Below are 17,364 nucleotides of genomic sequence, written 5' to 3' on the forward strand. Positions count from 1 at the left end.
AGGCAAAAGGAAAGGCCCAGCCCTCAGAGCTTCTGCCAATGCAGATCCCAGCAGGTGCAAAATAAAGGCTCTCCCCCACCTTGCCAGCTGCAGATTGATCAGAAGACTGCTAGTCTAGTGTGTTGGGCCACTTTCTCTCTTCTGTGTATCGTCCCCTCTTATTACATAAACAGCATAAGAGGAATAAAGGAAGGAAGGAAGGAAGGAAGGAACAGTGTATCGCAAGCACCTTCCACCCTGATGTCAATGGGCCACCAACCTTCGGGATGAGGAGGAGACCTGTGAAGACAGTCAGAGCGTGCCGACTGGGGCATTCATTTGGCTCATACACCGACAAGGCTTTCAGCGGCAGGAACAAACTTCAGGAATAGGCATTCTTGGCCTCGAATCCTAAGGGGGGTGCAAACGCTGAGGACAATTCCGTCAAATGCTCAAAGGACCGTGGCTCGTTGGTCTAGGGGTATGATTCTCGCTTTGGGTGCGAGAGGTCCCGGGTTCAAATCCCGGACGAGCCCAATCAAGGTGGTTAACTTGAGCTCCTTTTTTTTGTTTTTTCAATGTTATTTTCATTGGACAGACTCTCTGGTTTTCTCGGTAAGCAGTAGTCGATGAACAATTCACTTCCTGAACCTCTTTGCGTGCCATGTCCTTGCGACAAGCACTTTGTGTTCTCTGTTAGCTCTCAGTAACATTCCTTGATTTGCTTGTGAGTTTTGGCCGTCCGATCTCAAAGTGGAAATATGTCCTTCCCTCTGTACGCTGCATAGGCCCTCAGCTGGCATACTTGTATATGTGCGCATGCTTGATAGGACGTATGTTTTAGGCTGGATTGTGTGAGCTTCAGGCGCAAGGCATTTGATTAGTCTTTAAGCAGGTCCACTTGCACTGCCCTTTGCACCTGTTCTCCCAGTCCCTACAAAGGTGAGCAAGCAGCTGTTTCTGTAGTGTAGTGGTTATCACGTTCGCCTCACACGCGAAAGGTCCCCGGTTCGAGACCGGGCAGAAACACTCTCTGCTGGCATTTTACACAAAATAGTTTTTTTCCCCTTTTGTCACACACAAATGTAAAGTATGAACTTATTTGCGTTCCCATGGAAATAGCATATGCTCTCAAGAGCTTGAGAAATACACTGGGAAGGCAAGCATCCTCACATGTATTCTGTATATGGGGCCAATAAAAAAATGCACGCGCTTGCATTTTGTGTATGTAATGTTGCAGAGCACAGAGAGGATTTATTTTCCCTACTGCTGGGTATTTGGGTCTCTGGGATCACAGTTGGGTCCGCTCCGTCCTCTGAAATGGTCCATATTAGTTACATAGGTTAGTGTACCAAAGAAATAATACATTTTCATATACAGCTTCTTCATTTCTGTGTTCTGAGGGATTACCAGTTGTAAGAAATGCACTTGCCGGTACAGTGATTCCCTGGCTTTCTCTGGCCCGAGAAAGCTTTTCCTCTGAAGTGGGAACAGAAGTTGGACTGCTTCTGCTGAACTTCCTGAAAGCAGAGCTGGCGGGAGGAGGGACTTTTTGAGTGCTGGGAAAATTTGAGCTGGAAATTTGCATCGGCTGGACAGAGATTGCTTGGAGCAGCCAAAATATAATAACGGCCATGGCGCTCAAGTAAAGCAGAAAGCTTTTAGTATACACCTTTTGCACTCTTGTCAACGAAGCTGGGCTCTGTGAATGCTCACCCTACGCAAGAAAAGAGAACAGACTTTGCTGGTGACCTAAATATATCTCGCCTGATCGAGCACAATCGAGCTCTGAGTGAGCAGCTGTGCAATGGTCATCTTTACCAAAGGGGAGATGCTGCTTTTTCCAGTGTCACGCCCATGCTCTCAGGGCTGGAGGGAGGAGGGCTGCTTTTTGTTTTTACAGGCAAAAGGAAAGGCCCAGCCCTCAGAGCTTCTGCCAATGCAGATCCCAGCAGGTGCAAAATAAAGGCTCTCCCCCACCTTGCCAGCTGCAGATTGATCAGAAGACTGCTAGTCTAGTGTGTTGGGCCACTTTCTCTCTTCTGTGTATCGTCCCCTCTTATTACATAAACAGCATAAGAGGAATAAAGGAAGGAAGGAAGGAAGGAAGGAACAGTGTATCGCAAGCACCTTCCACCCTGATGTCAATGGGCCACCAACCTTCGGGATGAGGAGGAGACCTGTGAAGACAGTCAGAGCGTGCCGACTGGGGCATTCATTTGGCTCATACACCGACAAGGCTTTCAGCGGCAGGAACAAACTTCAGGAATAGGCATTCTTGGCCTCGAATCCTAAGGGGGGTGCAAACGCTGAGGACAATTCCGTCAAATGCTCAAAGGACCGTGGCTCGTTGGTCTAGGGGTATGATTCTCGCTTTGGGTGCGAGAGGTCCCGGGTTCAAATCCCGGACGAGCCCAATCAAGGTGGTTAACTTGAGCTCCTTTTTTTTGTTTTTTCAATGTTATTTTCATTGGACAGACTCTCTGGTTTTCTCGGTAAGCAGTAGTCGATGAACAATTCACTTCCTGAACCTCTTTGCGTGCCATGTCCTTGCGACAAGCACTTTGTGTTCTCTGTTAGCTCTCAGTAACATTCCTTGATTTGCTTGTGAGTTTTGGCCGTCCGATCTCAAAGTGGAAATATGTCCTTCCCTCTGTACGCTGCATAGGCCCTCAGCTGGCATACTTGTATATGTGCGCATGCTTGATAGGACGTATGTTTTAGGCTGGATTGTGTGAGCTTCAGGCGCAAGGCATTTGATTAGTCTTTAAGCAGGTCCACTTGCACTGCCCTTTGCACCTGTTCTCCCAGTCCCTACAAAGGTGAGCAAGCAGCTGTTTCTGTAGTGTAGTGGTTATCACGTTCGCCTCACACGCGAAAGGTCCCCGGTTCGAGACCGGGCAGAAACACTCTCTGCTGGCATTTTACACAAAATAGTTTTTTTCCCCTTTTGTCACACACAAATGTAAAGTATGAACTTATTTGCGTTCCCATGGAAATAGCATATGCTCTCAAGAGCTTGAGAAATACACTGGGAAGGCAAGCATCCTCACATGTATTCTGTATATGGGGCCAATAAAAAAATGCACGCGCTTGCATTTTGTGTATGTAATGTTGCAGAGCACAGAGAGGATTTATTTTCCCTACTGCTGGGTATTTGGGTCTCTGGGATCACAGTTGGGTCCGCTCCGTCCTCTGAAATGGTCCATATTAGTTACATAGGTTAGTGTACCAAAGAAATAATACATTTTCATATACAGCTTCTTCATTTCTGTGTTCTGAGGGATTACCAGTTGTAAGAAATGCACTTGCCGGTACAGTGATTCCCTGGCTTTCTCTGGCCCGAGAAAGCTTTTCCTCTGAAGTGGGAACAGAAGTTGGACTGCTTCTGCTGAACTTCCTGAAAGCAGAGCTGGCGGGAGGAGGGACTTTTTGAGTGCTGGGAAAATTTGAGCTGGAAATTTGCATCGGCTGGACAGAGATTGCTTGGAGCAGCCAAAATATAATAACGGCCATGGCGCTCAAGTAAAGCAGAAAGCTTTTAGTATACACCTTTTGCACTCTTGTCAACGAAGCTGGGCTCTGTGAATGCTCACCCTACGCAAGAAAAGAGAACAGACTTTGCTGGTGACCTAAATATATCTCGCCTGATCGAGCCTGATCGAGCACGATCGAGCTCTGAGTGAGCAGCTGTGCAATGGTCATCTTTACCAAAGGGGAGATGCTGCTTTTTCCAGTGTCACGCCCATGCTCTCAGGGCTGGAGGGAGGAGGGCTGCTTTTTGTTTTTACAGGCAAAAGGAAAGGCCCAGCCCTCAGAGCTTCTGCCAATGCAGATCCCAGCAGGTGCAAAATAAAGGCTCTCCCCCACCTTGCCAGCTGCAGATTGATCAGAAGACTGCTAGTCTAGTGTGTTGGGCCACTTTCTCTCTTCTGTGTATCGTCCCCTCTTATTACATAAACAGCATAAGAGGAATAAAGGAAGGAAGGAAGGAAGGAAGGAACAGTGTATCGCAAGCACCTTCCACCCTGATGTCAATGGGCCACCAACCTTCGGGATGAGGAGGAGACCTGTGAAGACAGTCAGAGCGTGCCGACTGGGGCATTCATTTGGCTCATACACCGACAAGGCTTTCAGCGGCAGGAACAAACTTCAGGAATAGGCATTCTTGGCCTCGAATCCTAAGGGGGGTGCAAACGCTGAGGACAATTCCGTCAAATGCTCAAAGGACCGTGGCTCGTTGGTCTAGGGGTATGATTCTCGCTTTGGGTGCGAGAGGTCCCGGGTTCAAATCCCGGACGAGCCCAATCAAGGTGGTTAACTTGAGCTCCTTTTTTTTGTTTTTTCAATGTTATTTTCATTGGACAGACTCTCTGGTTTTCTCGGTAAGCAGTAGTCGATGAACAATTCACTTCCTGAACCTCTTTGCGTGCCATGTCCTTGCGACAAGCACTTTGTGTTCTCTGTTAGCTCTCAGTAACATTCCTTGATTTGCTTGTGAGTTTTGGCCGTCCGATCTCAAAGTGGAAATATGTCCTTCCCTCTGTACGCTGCATAGGCCCTCAGCTGGCATACTTGTATATGTGCGCATGCTTGATAGGACGTATGTTTTAGGCTGGATTGTGTGAGCTTCAGGCGCAAGGCATTTGATTAGTCTTTAAGCAGGTCCACTTGCACTGCCCTTTGCACCTGTTCTCCCAGTCCCTACAAAGGTGAGCAAGCAGCTGTTTCTGTAGTGTAGTGGTTATCACGTTCCCCTCACACGCGAAAGGTCCCCGGTTCGAGACCGGGCAGAAACACTCTCTGCTGGCATTTTACACAAAATAGTTTTTTTCCCCTTTTGTCACACACAAATGTAAAGTATGAACTTATTTGCGTTCCCATGGAAATAGCATATGCTCTCAAGAGCTTGAGAAATACACTGGGAAGGCAAGCATCCTCACATGTATTCTGTATATGGGGCCAATAAAAAAATGCACGCGCTTGCATTTTGTGTATGTAATGTTGCAGAGCACAGAGAGGATTTATTTTCCCTACTGCTGGGTATTTGGGTCTCTGGGATCACAGTTGGGTCCGCTCCGTCCTCTGAAATGGTCCATATTAGTTACATAGGTTAGTGTACCAAAGAAATAATACATTTTCATATACAGCTTCTTCATTTCTGTGTTCTGAGGGATTACCAGTTGTAAGAAATGCACTTGCCGGTACAGTGATTCCCTGGCTTTCTCTGGCCCGAGAAAGCTTTTCCTCTGAAGTGGGAACAGAAGTTGGACTGCTTCTGCTGAACTTCCTGAAAGCAGAGCTGGCGGGAGGAGTGACTTTTTGAGTGCTGGGAAAATTTGAGCTGGAAATTTGCATCGGCTGGACAGAGATTGCTTGGAGCAGCCAAAATATAATAACGGCCATGGCGCTCAAGTAAAGCAGAAAGCTTTTAGTATACACCTTTTGCACTCTTGTCAACGAAGCTGGGCTCTGTGAATGCTCACCCTACGCAAGAAAAGAGAACAGACTTTGCTGGTGACCTAAATATATCTCGCCTGATCGAGCACGATCGAGCTCTGAGTGAGCAGCTGTGCAATGGTCATCTTTACCAAAGGGGAGATGCTGCTTTTTCCAGTGTCACGCCCATGCTCTCAGGGCTGGAGGGAGGAGGGCTGCTTTTTGTTTTTACAGGCAAAAGGAAAGGCCCAGCCCTCAGAGCTTCTGCCAATGCAGATCCCAGCAGGTGCAAAATAAAGGCTCTCCCCCACCTTGCCAGCTGCAGATTGATCAGAAGACTGCTAGTCTAGTGTGTTGGGCCACTTTCTCTCTTCTGTGTATCGTCCCCTCTTATTACATAAACAGCATAAGAGGAATAAAGGAAGGAAGGAAGGAAGGAAGGAACAGTGTATCGCAAGCACCTTCCACCCTGATGTCAATGGGCCACCAACCTTCGGGATGAGGAGGAGACCTGTGAAGACAGTCAGAGCGTGCCGACTGGGGCATTCATTTGGCTCATACACCGACAAGGCTTTCAGCGGCAGGAACAAACTTCAGGAATAGGCATTCTTGGCCTCGAATCCTAAGGGGGGTGCAAACGCTGAGGACAATTCCGTCAAATGCTCAAAGGACCGTGGCTCGTTGGTCTAGGGGTATGATTCTCGCTTTGGGTGCGAGAGGTCCCGGGTTCAAATCCCGGACGAGCCCAATCAAGGTGGTTAACTTGAGCTCCTTTTTTTTGTTTTTTCAATGTTATTTTCATTGGACAGACTCTCTGGTTTTCTCGGTAAGCAGTAGTCGATGAACAATTCACTTCCTGAACCTCTTTGCGTGCCATGTCCTTGCGACAAGCACTTTGTGTTCTCTGTTAGCTCTCAGTAACATTCCTTGATTTGCTTGTGAGTTTTGGCCGTCCGATCTCAAAGTGGAAATATGTCCTTCCCTCTGTACGCTGCATAGGCCCTCAGCTGGCATACTTGTATATGTGCGCATGCTTGATAGGACGTATGTTTTAGGCTGGATTGTGTGAGCTTCAGGCGCAAGGCATTTGATTAGTCTTTAAGCAGGTCCACTTGCACTGCCCTTTGCACCTGTTCTCCCAGTCCCTACAAAGGTGAGCAAGCAGCTGTTTCTGTAGTGTAGTGGTTATCACGTTCGCCTCACACGCGAAAGGTCCCCGGTTCGAGACCGGGCAGAAACACTCTCTGCTGGCATTTTACACAAAATAGTTTTTTTCCCCTTTTGTCACACACAAATGTAAAGTATGAACTTATTTGCGTTCCCATGGAAATAGCATATGCTCTCAAGAGCTTGAGAAATACACTGGGAAGGCAAGCATCCTCACATGTATTCTGTATATGGGGCCAATAAAAAAATGCACGCGCTTGCATTTTGTGTATGTAATGTTGCAGAGCACAGAGAGGATTTATTTTCCCTACTGCTGGGTATTTGGGTCTCTGGGATCACAGTTGGGTCCGCTCCGTCCTCTGAAATGGTCCATATTAGTTACATAGGTTAGTGTACCAAAGAAATAATACATTTTCATATACAGCTTCTTCATTTCTGTGTTCTGAGGGATTACCAGTTGTAAGAAATGCACTTGCCGGTACAGTGATTCCCTGGCTTTCTCTGGCCCGAGAAAGCTTTTCCTCTGAAGTGGGAACAGACGTTGGACTGCTTCTGCTGAACTTCCTGAAAGCAGAGCTGGCGGGAGGAGGGACTTTTTGAGTGCTGGGAAAATTTGAGCTGGAAATTTGCATCGGCTGGACAGAGATTGCTTGGAGCAGCCAAAATATAATAACGGCCATGGCGCTCAAGTAAAGCAGAAAGCTTTTAGTATACACCTTTTGCACTCTTGTCAACGAAGCTGGGCTCTGTGAATGCTCACCCTACGCAAGAAAAGAGAACAGACTTTGCTGGTGACCTAAATATATCTCGCCTGATCGAGCACGATCGAGCTCTGAGTGAGCAGCTGTGCAATGGTCATCTTTACCAAAGGGGAGATGCTGCTTTTTCCAGTGTCACGCCCATGCTCTCAGGGCTGGAGGGAGGAGGGCTGCTTTTTGTTTTTACAGGCAAAAGGAAAGGCCCAGCCCTCAGAGCTTCTGCCAATGCAGATCCCAGCAGGTGCAAAATAAAGGCTCTCCCCCACCTTGCCAGCTGCAGATTGATCAGAAGACTGCTAGTCTAGTGTGTTGGGCCACTTTCTCTCTTCTGTGTATCGTCCCCTCTTATTACATAAACAGCATAAGAGGAATAAAGGAAGGAAGGAAGGAAGGAAGGAACAGTGTATCGCAAGCACCTTCCACCCTGATGTCAATGGGCCACCAACCTTCGGGATGAGGAGGAGACCTGTGAAGACAGTCAGAGCGTGCCGACTGGGGCATTCATTTGGCTCATACACCGACAAGGCTTTCAGCGGCAGGAACAAACTTCAGGAATAGGCATTCTTGGCCTCGAATCCTAAGGGGGGTGCAAACGCTGAGGACAATTCCGTCAAATGCTCAAAGGACCGTGGCTCGTTGGTCTAGGGGTATGATTCTCGCTTTGGGTGCGAGAGGTCCCGGGTTCAAATCCCGGACGAGCCCAATCAAGGTGGTTAACTTGAGCTCCTTTTTTTTGTTTTTTCAATGTTATTTTCATTGGACAGACTCTCTGGTTTTCTCGGTAAGCAGTAGTCGATGAACAATTCACTTCCTGAACCTCTTTGCGTGCCATGTCCTTGCGACAAGCACTTTGTGTTCTCTGTTAGCTCTCAGTAACATTCCTTGATTTGCTTGTGAGTTTTGGCCGTCCGATCTCAAAGTGGAAATATGTCCTTCCCTCTGTACGCTGCATAGGCCCTCAGCTGGCATACTTGTATATGTGCGCATGCTTGATAGGACGTATGTTTTAGGCTGGATTGTGTGAGCTTCAGGCGCAAGGCATTTGATTAGTCTTTAAGCAGGTCCACTTGCACTGCCCTTTGCACCTGTTCTCCCAGTCCCTACAAAGGTGAGCAAGCAGCTGTTTCTGTAGTGTAGTGGTTATCACGTTCGCCTCACACGCGAAAGGTCCCCGGTTCGAGACCGGGCAGAAACACTCTCTGCTGGCATTTTACACAAAATAGTTTTTTTCCCCTTTTGTCACACACAAATGTAAAGTATGAACTTATTTGCGTTCCCATGGAAATAGCATATGCTCTCAAGAGCTTGAGAAATACACTGGGAAGGCAAGCATCCTCACATGTATTCTGTATATGGGGCCAATAAAAAAATGCACGCGCTTGCATTTTGTGTATGTAATGTTGCAGAGCACAGAGAGGATTTATTTTCCCTACTGCTGGGTATTTGGGTCTCTGGGATCACAGTTGGGTCCGCTCCGTCCTCTGAAATGGTCCATATTAGTTACATAGGTTAGTGTACCAAAGAAATAATACATTTTCATATACAGCTTCTTCATTCCTGTGTTCTGAGGGATTACCAGTTGTAAGAAATGCACTTGCCGGTACAGTGATTCCCTGGCTTTCTCTGGCCCGAGAAAGCTTTTCCTCTGAAGTGGGAACAGAAGTTGGACTGCTTCTGCTGAACTTCCTGAAAGCAGAGCTGGCGGGAGGAGGGACTTTTTGAGTGCTGGGAAAATTTGAGCTGGAAATTTGCATCGGCTGGACAGAGATTGCTTGGAGCAGCCAAAATATAATAACGGCCATGGCGCTCAAGTAAAGCAGAAAGCTTTTAGTATACACCTTTTGCACTCTTGTCAACGAAGCTGGGCTCTGTGAATGCTCACCCTACGCAAGAAAAGAGAACAGACTTTGCTGGTGACCTAAATATATCTCGCCTGATCGAGCACAATCGAGCTCTGAGTGAGCAGCTGTGCAATGGTCATCTTTACCAAAGGGGAGATGCTGCTTTTTCCAGTGTCACGCCCATGCTCTCAGGGCTGGAGGGAGGAGGGCTGCTTTTTGTTTTTACAGGCAAAAGGAAAGGCCCAGCCCTCAGAGCTTCTGCCAATGCAGATCCCAGCAGGTGCAAAATAAAGGCTCTCCCCCACCTTGCCAGCTGCAGATTGATCAGAAGACTGCTAGTCTAGTGTGTTGGGCCACTTTCTCTCTTCTGTGTATCGTCCCCTCTTATTACATAAACAGCATAAGAGGAATAAAGGAAGGAAGGAAGGAAGGAAGGAACAGTGTATCGCAAGCACCTTCCACCCTGATGTCAATGGGCCACCAACCTTCGGGATGAGGAGGAGACCTGTGAAGACAGTCAGAGCGTGCCGACTGGGGCATTCATTTGGCTCATACACCGACAAGGCTTTCAGCGGCAGGAACAAACTTCAGGAATAGGCATTCTTGGCCTCGAATCCTAAGGGGGGTGCAAACGCTGAGGACAATTCCGTCAAATGCTCAAAGGACCGTGGCTCGTTGGTCTAGGGGTATGATTCTCGCTTTGGGTGCGAGAGGTCCCGGGTTCAAATCCCGGACGAGCCCAATCAAGGTGGTTAACTTGAGCTCCTTTTTTTTGTTTTTTCAATGTTATTTTCATTGGACAGACTCTCTGGTTTTCTCGGTAAGCAGTAGTCGATGAACAATTCACTTCCTGAACCTCTTTGCGTGCCATGTCCTTGCGACAAGCACTTTGTGTTCTCTGTTAGCTCTCAGTAACATTCCTTGATTTGCTTGTGAGTTTTGGCCGTCCGATCTCAAAGTGGAAATATGTCCTTCCCTCTGTACGCTGCATAGGCCCTCAGCTGGCATACTTGTATATGTGCGCATGCTTGATAGGACGTATGTTTTAGGCTGGATTGTGTGAGCTTCAGGCGCAAGGCATTTGATTAGTCTTTAAGCAGGTCCACTTGCACTGCCCTTTGCACCTGTTCTCCCAGTCCCTACAAAGGTGAGCAAGCAGCTGTTTCTGTAGTGTAGTGGTTATCACGTTCGCCTCACACGCGAAAGGTCCCCGGTTCGAGACCGGGCAGAAACACTCTCTGCTGGCATTTTACACAAAATAGTTTTTTTCCCCTTTTGTCACACACAAATGTAAAGTATGAACTTATTTGCGTTCCCATGGAAATAGCATATGCTCTCAAGAGCTTGAGAAATACACTGGGAAGGCAAGCATCCTCACATGTATTCTGTATATGGGGCCAATAAAAAAATGCACGCGCTTGCATTTTGTGTATGTAATGTTGCAGAGCACAGAGAGGATTTATTTTCCCTACTGCTGGGTATTTGGGTCTCTGGGATCACAGTTGGGTCCGCTCCGTCCTCTGAAATGGTCCATATTAGTTACATAGGTTAGTGTACCAAAGAAATAATACATTTTCATATACAGCTTCTTCATTTCTGTGTTCTGAGGGATTACCAGTTGTAAGAAATGCACTTGCCGGTACAGTGATTCCCTGGCTTTCTCTGGCCCGAGAAAGCTTTTCCTCTGAAGTGGGAACAGAAGTTGGACTGCTTCTGCTGAACTTCCTGAAAGCAGAGCTGGCGGGAGGAGGGACTTTTTGAGTGCTGGGAAAATTTGAGCTGGAAATTTGCATCGGCTGGACAGAGATTGCTTGGAGCAGCCAAAATATAATAACGGCCATGGCGCTCAAGTAAAGCAGAAAGCTTTTAGTATACACCTTTTGCACTCTTGTCAACGAAGCTGGGCTCTGTGAATGCTCACCCTACGCAAGAAAAGAGAACAGACTTTGCTGGTGACCTAAATATATCTCGCCTGATCGAGCACAATCGAGCTCTGAGTGAGCAGCTGTGCAATGGTCATCTTTACCAAAGGGGAGATGCTGCTTTTTCCAGTGTCACGCCCATGCTCTCAGGGCTGGAGGGAGGAGGGCTGCTTTTTGTTTTTACAGGCAAAAGGAAAGGCCCAGCCCTCAGAGCTTCTGCCAATGCAGATCCCAGCAGGTGCAAAATAAAGGCTCTCCCCCACCTTGCCAGCTGCAGATTGATCAGAAGACTGCTAGTCTAGTGTGTTGGGCCACTTTCTCTCTTCTGTGTATCGTCCCCTCTTATTACATAAACAGCATAAGAGGAATAAAGGAAGGAAGGAAGGAAGGAAGGAACAGTGTATCGCAAGCACCTTCCACCCTGATGTCAATGGGCCACCAACCTTCGGGATGAGGAGGAGACCTGTGAAGACAGTCAGAGCGTGCCGACTGGGGCATTCATTTGGCTCATACACCGACAAGGCTTTCAGCGGCAGGAACAAACTTCAGGAATAGGCATTCTTGGCCTCGAATCCTAAGGGGGGTGCAAACGCTGAGGACAATTCCGTCAAATGCTCAAAGGACCGTGGCTCGTTGGTCTAGGGGTATGATTCTCGCTTTGGGTGCGAGAGGTCCCGGGTTCAAATCCCGGACGAGCCCAATCAAGGTGGTTAACTTGAGCTCCTTTTTTTTGTTTTTTCAATGTTATTTTCATTGGACAGACTCTCTGGTTTTCTCGGTAAGCAGTAGTCGATGAACAATTCACTTCCTGAACCTCTTTGCGTGCCATGTCCTTGCGACAAGCACTTTGTGTTCTCTGTTAGCTCTCAGTAACATTCCTTGATTTGCTTGTGAGTTTTGGCCGTCCGATCTCAAAGTGGAAATATGTCCTTCCCTCTGTACGCTGCATAGGCCCTCAGCTGGCATACTTGTATATGTGCGCATGCTTGATAGGACGTATGTTTTAGGCTGGATTGTGTGAGCTTCAGGCGCAAGGCATTTGATTAGTCTTTAAGCAGGTCCACTTGCACTGCCCTTTGCACCTGTTCTCCCAGTCCCTACAAAGGTGAGCAAGCAGCTGTTTCTGTAGTGTAGTGGTTATCACGTTCGCCTCACACGCGAAAGGTCCCCGGTTCGAGACCGGGCAGAAACACTCTCTGCTGGCATTTTACACAAAATAGTTTTTTTCCCCTTTTGTCACACACAAATGTAAAGTATGAACTTATTTGCGTTCCCATGGAAATAGCATATGCTCTCAAGAGCTTGAGAAATACACTGGGAAGGCAAGCATCCTCACATGTATTCTGTATATGGGGCCAATAAAAAAATGCACGCGCTTGCATTTTGTGTATGTAATGTTGCAGAGCACAGAGAGGATTTATTTTCCCTACTGCTGGGTATTTGGGTCTCTGGGATCACAGTTGGGTCCGCTCCGTCCTCTGAAATGGTCCATATTAGTTACATAGGTTAGTGTACCAAAGAAATAATACATTTTCATATACAGCTTCTTCATTTCTGTGTTCTGAGGGATTACCAGTTGTAAGAAATGCACTTGCCGGTACAGTGATTCCCTGGCTTTCTCTGGCCCGAGAAAGCTTTTCCTCTGAAGTGGGAACAGAAGTTGGACTGCTTCTGCTGAACTTCCTGAAAGCAGAGCTGGCGGGAGGAGTGACTTTTTGAGTGCTGGGAAAATTTGAGCTGGAAATTTGCATCGGCTGGACAGAGATTGCTTGGAGCAGCCAAAATATAATAACGGCCATGGCGCTCAAGTAAAGCAGAAAGCTTTTAGTATACACCTTTTGCACTCTTGTCAACGAAGCTGGGCTCTGTGAATGCTCACCCTACGCAAGAAAAGAGAACAGACTTTGCTGGTGACCTAAATATATCTCGCCTGATCGAGCACGATCGAGCTCTGAGTGAGCAGCTGTGCAATGGTCATCTTTACCAAAGGGGAGATGCTGCTTTTTCCAGTGTCACGCCCATGCTCTCAGGGCTGGAGGGAGGAGGGCTGCTTTTTGTTTTTACAGGCAAAAGGAAAGGCCCAGCCCTCAGAGCTTCTGCCAATGCAGATCCCAGCAGGTGCAAAATAAAGGCTCTCCCCCACCTTGCCAGCTGCAGATTGATCAGAAGACTGCTAGTCTAGTGTGTTGGGCCACTTTCTCTCTTCTGTGTATCGTCCCCTCTTATTACATAAACAGCATAAGAGGAATAAAGGAAGGAAGGAAGGAAGGAAGGAACAGTGTATCGCAAGCACCTTCCACCCTGATGTCAATGGGCCACCAACCTTCGGGATGAGGAGGAGACCTGTGAAGACAGTCAGAGCGTGCCGACTGGGGCATTCATTTGGCTCATACACCGACAAGGCTTTCAGCGGCAGGAACAAACTTCAGGAATAGGCATTCTTGGCCTCGAATCCTAAGGGGGGTGCAAACGCTGAGGACAATTCCGTCAAATGCTCAAAGGACCGTGGCTCGTTGGTCTAGGGGTATGATTCTCGCTTTGGGTGCGAGAGGTCCCGGGTTCAAATCCCGGACGAGCCCAATCAAGGTGGTTAACTTGAGCTCCTTTTTTTTGTTTTTTCAATGTTATTTTCATTGGACAGACTCTCTGGTTTTCTCGGTAAGCAGTAGTCGATGAACAATTCACTTCCTGAACCTCTTTGCGTGCCATGTCCTTGCGACAAGCACTTTGTGTTCTCTGTTAGCTCTCAGTAACATTCCTTGATTTGCTTGTGAGTTTTGGCCGTCCGATCTCAAAGTGGAAATATGTCCTTCCCTCTGTACGCTGCATAGGCCCTCAGCTGGCATACTTGTATATGTGCGCATGCTTGATAGGACGTATGTTTTAGGCTGGATTGTGTGAGCTTCAGGCGCAAGGCATTTGATTAGTCTTTAAGCAGGTCCACTTGCACTGCCCTTTGCACCTGTTCTCCCAGTCCCTACAAAGGTGAGCAAGCAGCTGTTTCTGTAGTGTAGTGGTTATCACGTTCGCCTCACACGCGAAAGGTCCCCGGTTCGAGACCGGGCAGAAACACTCTCTGCTGGCATTTTACACAAAATAGTTTTTTTCCCCTTTTGTCACACACAAATGTAAAGTATGAACTTATTTGCGTTCCCATGGAAATAGCATATGCTCTCAAGAGCTTGAGAAATACACTGGGAAGGCAAGCATCCTCACATGTATTCTGTATATGGGGCCAATAAAAAAATGCACGCGCTTGCATTTTGTGTATGTAATGTTGCAGAGCACAGAGAGGATTTATTTTCCCTACTGCTGGGTATTTGGGTCTCTGGGATCACAGTTGGGTCCGCTCCGTCCTCTGAAATGGTCCATATTAGTTACATAGGTTAGTGTACCAAAGAAATAATACATTTTCATATACAGCTTCTTCATTTCTGTGTTCTGAGGGATTACCAGTTGTAAGAAATGCACTTGCCGGTACAGTGATTCCCTGGCTTTCTCTGGCCCGAGAAAGCTTTTCCTCTGAAGTGGGAACAGAAGTTGGACTGCTTCTGCTGAACTTCCTGAAAGCAGAGCTGGCGGGAGGAGGGACTTTTTGAGTGCTGGGAAAATTTGAGCTGGAAATTTGCATCGGCTGGACAGAGATTGCTTGGAGCAGCCAAAATATAATAACGGCCATGGCGCTCAAGTAAAGCAGAAAGCTTTTAGTATACACCTTTTGCACTCTTGTCAACGAAGCTGGGCTCTGTGAATGCTCACCCTACGCAAGAAAAGAGAACAGACTTTGCTGGTGACCTAAATATATCTCGCCTGATCGAGCACGATCGAGCTCTGAGTGAGCAGCTGTGCAATGGTCATCTTTACCAAAGGGGAGATGCTGCTTTTTCCAGTGTCACGCCCATGCTCTCAGGGCTGGAGGGAGGAGGGCTGCTTTTTGTTTTTACAGGCAAAAGGAAAGGCCCAGCCCTCAGAGCTTCTGCCAATGCAGATCCCAGCAGGTGCAAAATAAAGGCTCTCCCCCACCTTGCCAGCTGCAGATTGATCAGAAGACTGCTAGTCTAGTGTGTTGGGCCACTTTCTCTCTTCTGTGTATCGTCCCCTCTTATTACATAAACAGCATAAGAGGAATAAAGGAAGGAAGGAAGGAAGGAAGGAACAGTGTATTGCAAGCACCTTCCACCCTGATGTCAATGGGCCACCAACCTTCGGGATGAGGAGGAGACCTGTGAAGACAGTCAGAGCGTGCCGACTGGGGCATTCATTTGGCTCATACACCGACAAGGCTTTCAGCGGCAGGAACAAACTTCAGGAATAGGCATTCTTGGCCTCGAATCCTAAGGGGGGTGCAAACGCTGAGGACAATTCCGTCAAATGCTCAAAGGACCGTGGCTCGTTGGTCTAGGGGTATGATTCTCGCTTTGGGTGCGAGAGGTCCCGGGTTCAAATCCCGGACGAGCCCAATCAAGGTGGTTAACTTGAGCTCCTTTTTTTTGTTTTTTCAATGTTATTTTCATTGGACAGACTCTCTGGTTTTCTCGGTAAGCAGTAGTCGATGAACAATTCACTTCCTGAACCTCTTTGCGTGCCATGTCCTTGCGACAAGCACTTTGTGTTCTCTGTTAGCTCTCAGTAACATTCCTTGATTTGCTTGTGAGTTTTGGCCGTCCGATCTCAAAGTGGAAATATGTCCTTCCCTCTGTACGCTGCATAGGCCCTCAGCTGGCATACTTGTATATGTGCGCATGCTTGATAGGACGTATGTTTTAGGCTGGATTGTGTGAGCTTCAGGCGCAAGGCATTTGATTAGTCTTTAAGCAGGTCCACTTGCACTGCCCTTTGCACCTGTTCTCCCAGTCCCTACAAAGGTGAGCAAGCAGCTGTTTCTGTAGTGTAGTGGTTATCACGTTCGCCTCACACGCGAAAGGTCCCCGGTTCGAGACCGGGCAGAAACACTCTCTGCTGGCATTTTACACAAAATAGTTTTTTTCCCCTTTTGTCACACACAAATGTAAAGTATGAACTTATTTGCGTTCCCATGGAAATAGCATATGCTCTCAAGAGCTTGAGAAATACACTGGGAAGGCAAGCATCCTCACATGTATTCTGTATATGGGGCCAATAAAAAAATGCACGCGCTTGCATTTTGTGTATGTAATGTTGCAGAGCACAGAGAGGATTTATTTTCCCTACTGCTGGGTATTTGGGTCTCTGGGATCACAGTTGGGTCCGCTCCGTCCTCTGAAATGGTCCATATTAGTTACATAGGTTAGTGTACCAAAGAAATAATACATTTTCATATACAGCTTCTTCATTTCTGTGTTCTGAGGGATTACCAGTTGTAAGAAATGCACTTGCCGGTACAGTGATTCCCTGGCTTTCTCTGGCCCGAGAAAGCTTTTCCTCTGAAGTGGGAACAGAAGTTGGACTGCTTCTGCTGAACTTCCTGAAAGCAGAGCTGGCGGGAGGAGGGACTTTTTGAGTGCTGGGAAAATTTGAGCTGGAAATTTGCATCGGCTGGACAGAGATTGCTTGGAGCAGCCAAAATATAATAACGGCCATGGCGCTCAAGTAAAGCAGAAAGCTTTTAGTATACACCTTTTGCACTCTTGTCAACGAAGCTGGGCTCTGTGAATGCTCACCCTACGCAAGAAAAGAGAACAGACTTTGCTGGTGACCTAAATATATCTCGCCTGATCGAGCACAATCGAGCTCTGAGTGAGCAGCTGTGCAATGGTCATCTTTACCAAAGGGGAGATGCTGCTTTTTCCAGTGTCACGCCCATGCTCTCAGGGCTGGAGGGAGGAGGGCTGCTTTTTGTTTTTACAGGCAAAAGGAAAGGCCCAGCCCTCAGAGCTTCTGCCAATGCAGATCCCAGCAGGTGCAAAATAAAGGCTCTCCCCCACCTTGCCAGCTGCAGATTGATCAGAAGACTGCTAGTCTAGTGTGTTGGGCCACTTTCTCTCTTCTGTGTATCGTCCCCTCTTATTACATAAACAGCATAAGAGGAATAAAGGAAGGAAGGAAGGAAGGAAGGAACAGTGTATCGCAAGCACCTTCCACCCTGATGTCAATGGGCCACCAACCTTCGGGATGAGGAGGAGACCTGTGAAGACAGTCAGAGCGTGCCGACTGGGGCATTCATTTGGCTCATACACCGACAAGGCTTTCAGCGGCAGGAACAAACTTCAGGAATAGGCATTCTTGGCCTCGAATCCTAAGGGGGGTGCAAACGCTGAGGACAATTCCGTCAAATGCTCA

The 17,364-nt window shown here is 47.6% G+C and overlaps 17 non-coding genes across 17 annotated transcripts; all 17 read left to right on the top strand.

Annotated features, from left to right (window-relative positions):
• Positions 1–443: 443 nt before the first annotated feature.
• TRNAP-UGG (transfer RNA proline (anticodon UGG)) lies at positions 444–515 on the top strand. Its single transcript has one exon. It is a non-coding gene; the product is annotated as a tRNA-Pro (tRNA).
• Positions 516–935: 420 nt separating this feature from the next.
• On the top strand, positions 936–1,008 carry TRNAV-CAC (transfer RNA valine (anticodon CAC)). Its single transcript has one exon. It is a non-coding gene; the product is annotated as a tRNA-Val (tRNA).
• Positions 1,009–2,323: 1,315 nt separating this feature from the next.
• On the top strand, positions 2,324–2,395 carry TRNAP-UGG (transfer RNA proline (anticodon UGG)). The gene has a single exon. It is a non-coding gene; the product is annotated as a tRNA-Pro (tRNA).
• A 420-nt stretch (positions 2,396–2,815) lies between these two features.
• TRNAV-CAC (transfer RNA valine (anticodon CAC)) lies at positions 2,816–2,888 on the top strand. The gene has a single exon. It is a non-coding gene; the product is annotated as a tRNA-Val (tRNA).
• Positions 2,889–4,213: 1,325 nt separating this feature from the next.
• TRNAP-UGG (transfer RNA proline (anticodon UGG)) lies at positions 4,214–4,285 on the top strand. The gene has a single exon. It is a non-coding gene; the product is annotated as a tRNA-Pro (tRNA).
• Positions 4,286–6,093: 1,808 nt separating this feature from the next.
• On the top strand, positions 6,094–6,165 carry TRNAP-UGG (transfer RNA proline (anticodon UGG)). The gene has a single exon. It is a non-coding gene; the product is annotated as a tRNA-Pro (tRNA).
• Positions 6,166–6,585: 420 nt separating this feature from the next.
• TRNAV-CAC (transfer RNA valine (anticodon CAC)) lies at positions 6,586–6,658 on the top strand. Its single transcript has one exon. It is a non-coding gene; the product is annotated as a tRNA-Val (tRNA).
• Positions 6,659–7,973: 1,315 nt separating this feature from the next.
• TRNAP-UGG (transfer RNA proline (anticodon UGG)) lies at positions 7,974–8,045 on the top strand. The gene has a single exon. It is a non-coding gene; the product is annotated as a tRNA-Pro (tRNA).
• A 420-nt stretch (positions 8,046–8,465) lies between these two features.
• TRNAV-CAC (transfer RNA valine (anticodon CAC)) lies at positions 8,466–8,538 on the top strand. Its single transcript has one exon. It is a non-coding gene; the product is annotated as a tRNA-Val (tRNA).
• A 1,315-nt stretch (positions 8,539–9,853) lies between these two features.
• TRNAP-UGG (transfer RNA proline (anticodon UGG)) lies at positions 9,854–9,925 on the top strand. Its single transcript has one exon. It is a non-coding gene; the product is annotated as a tRNA-Pro (tRNA).
• A 420-nt stretch (positions 9,926–10,345) lies between these two features.
• Positions 10,346–10,418, top strand: TRNAV-CAC (transfer RNA valine (anticodon CAC)). The gene has a single exon. It is a non-coding gene; the product is annotated as a tRNA-Val (tRNA).
• Positions 10,419–11,733: 1,315 nt separating this feature from the next.
• Positions 11,734–11,805, top strand: TRNAP-UGG (transfer RNA proline (anticodon UGG)). Its single transcript has one exon. It is a non-coding gene; the product is annotated as a tRNA-Pro (tRNA).
• A 420-nt stretch (positions 11,806–12,225) lies between these two features.
• Positions 12,226–12,298, top strand: TRNAV-CAC (transfer RNA valine (anticodon CAC)). The gene has a single exon. It is a non-coding gene; the product is annotated as a tRNA-Val (tRNA).
• A 1,315-nt stretch (positions 12,299–13,613) lies between these two features.
• TRNAP-UGG (transfer RNA proline (anticodon UGG)) lies at positions 13,614–13,685 on the top strand. The gene has a single exon. It is a non-coding gene; the product is annotated as a tRNA-Pro (tRNA).
• Positions 13,686–14,105: 420 nt separating this feature from the next.
• On the top strand, positions 14,106–14,178 carry TRNAV-CAC (transfer RNA valine (anticodon CAC)). Its single transcript has one exon. It is a non-coding gene; the product is annotated as a tRNA-Val (tRNA).
• Positions 14,179–15,493: 1,315 nt separating this feature from the next.
• TRNAP-UGG (transfer RNA proline (anticodon UGG)) lies at positions 15,494–15,565 on the top strand. Its single transcript has one exon. It is a non-coding gene; the product is annotated as a tRNA-Pro (tRNA).
• A 420-nt stretch (positions 15,566–15,985) lies between these two features.
• TRNAV-CAC (transfer RNA valine (anticodon CAC)) lies at positions 15,986–16,058 on the top strand. Its single transcript has one exon. It is a non-coding gene; the product is annotated as a tRNA-Val (tRNA).
• The last annotated feature ends 1,306 nt before the right edge of the window (positions 16,059–17,364 follow it).

This window comes from Ambystoma mexicanum, chromosome 2q (assembly GCF_040938575.1).
Source record: "Ambystoma mexicanum isolate Mex_15411 chromosome 2q, UKY_AmexF1_1, whole genome shotgun sequence".
NCBI lineage: Eukaryota > Metazoa > Chordata > Amphibia > Caudata > Ambystomatidae > Ambystoma > Ambystoma mexicanum.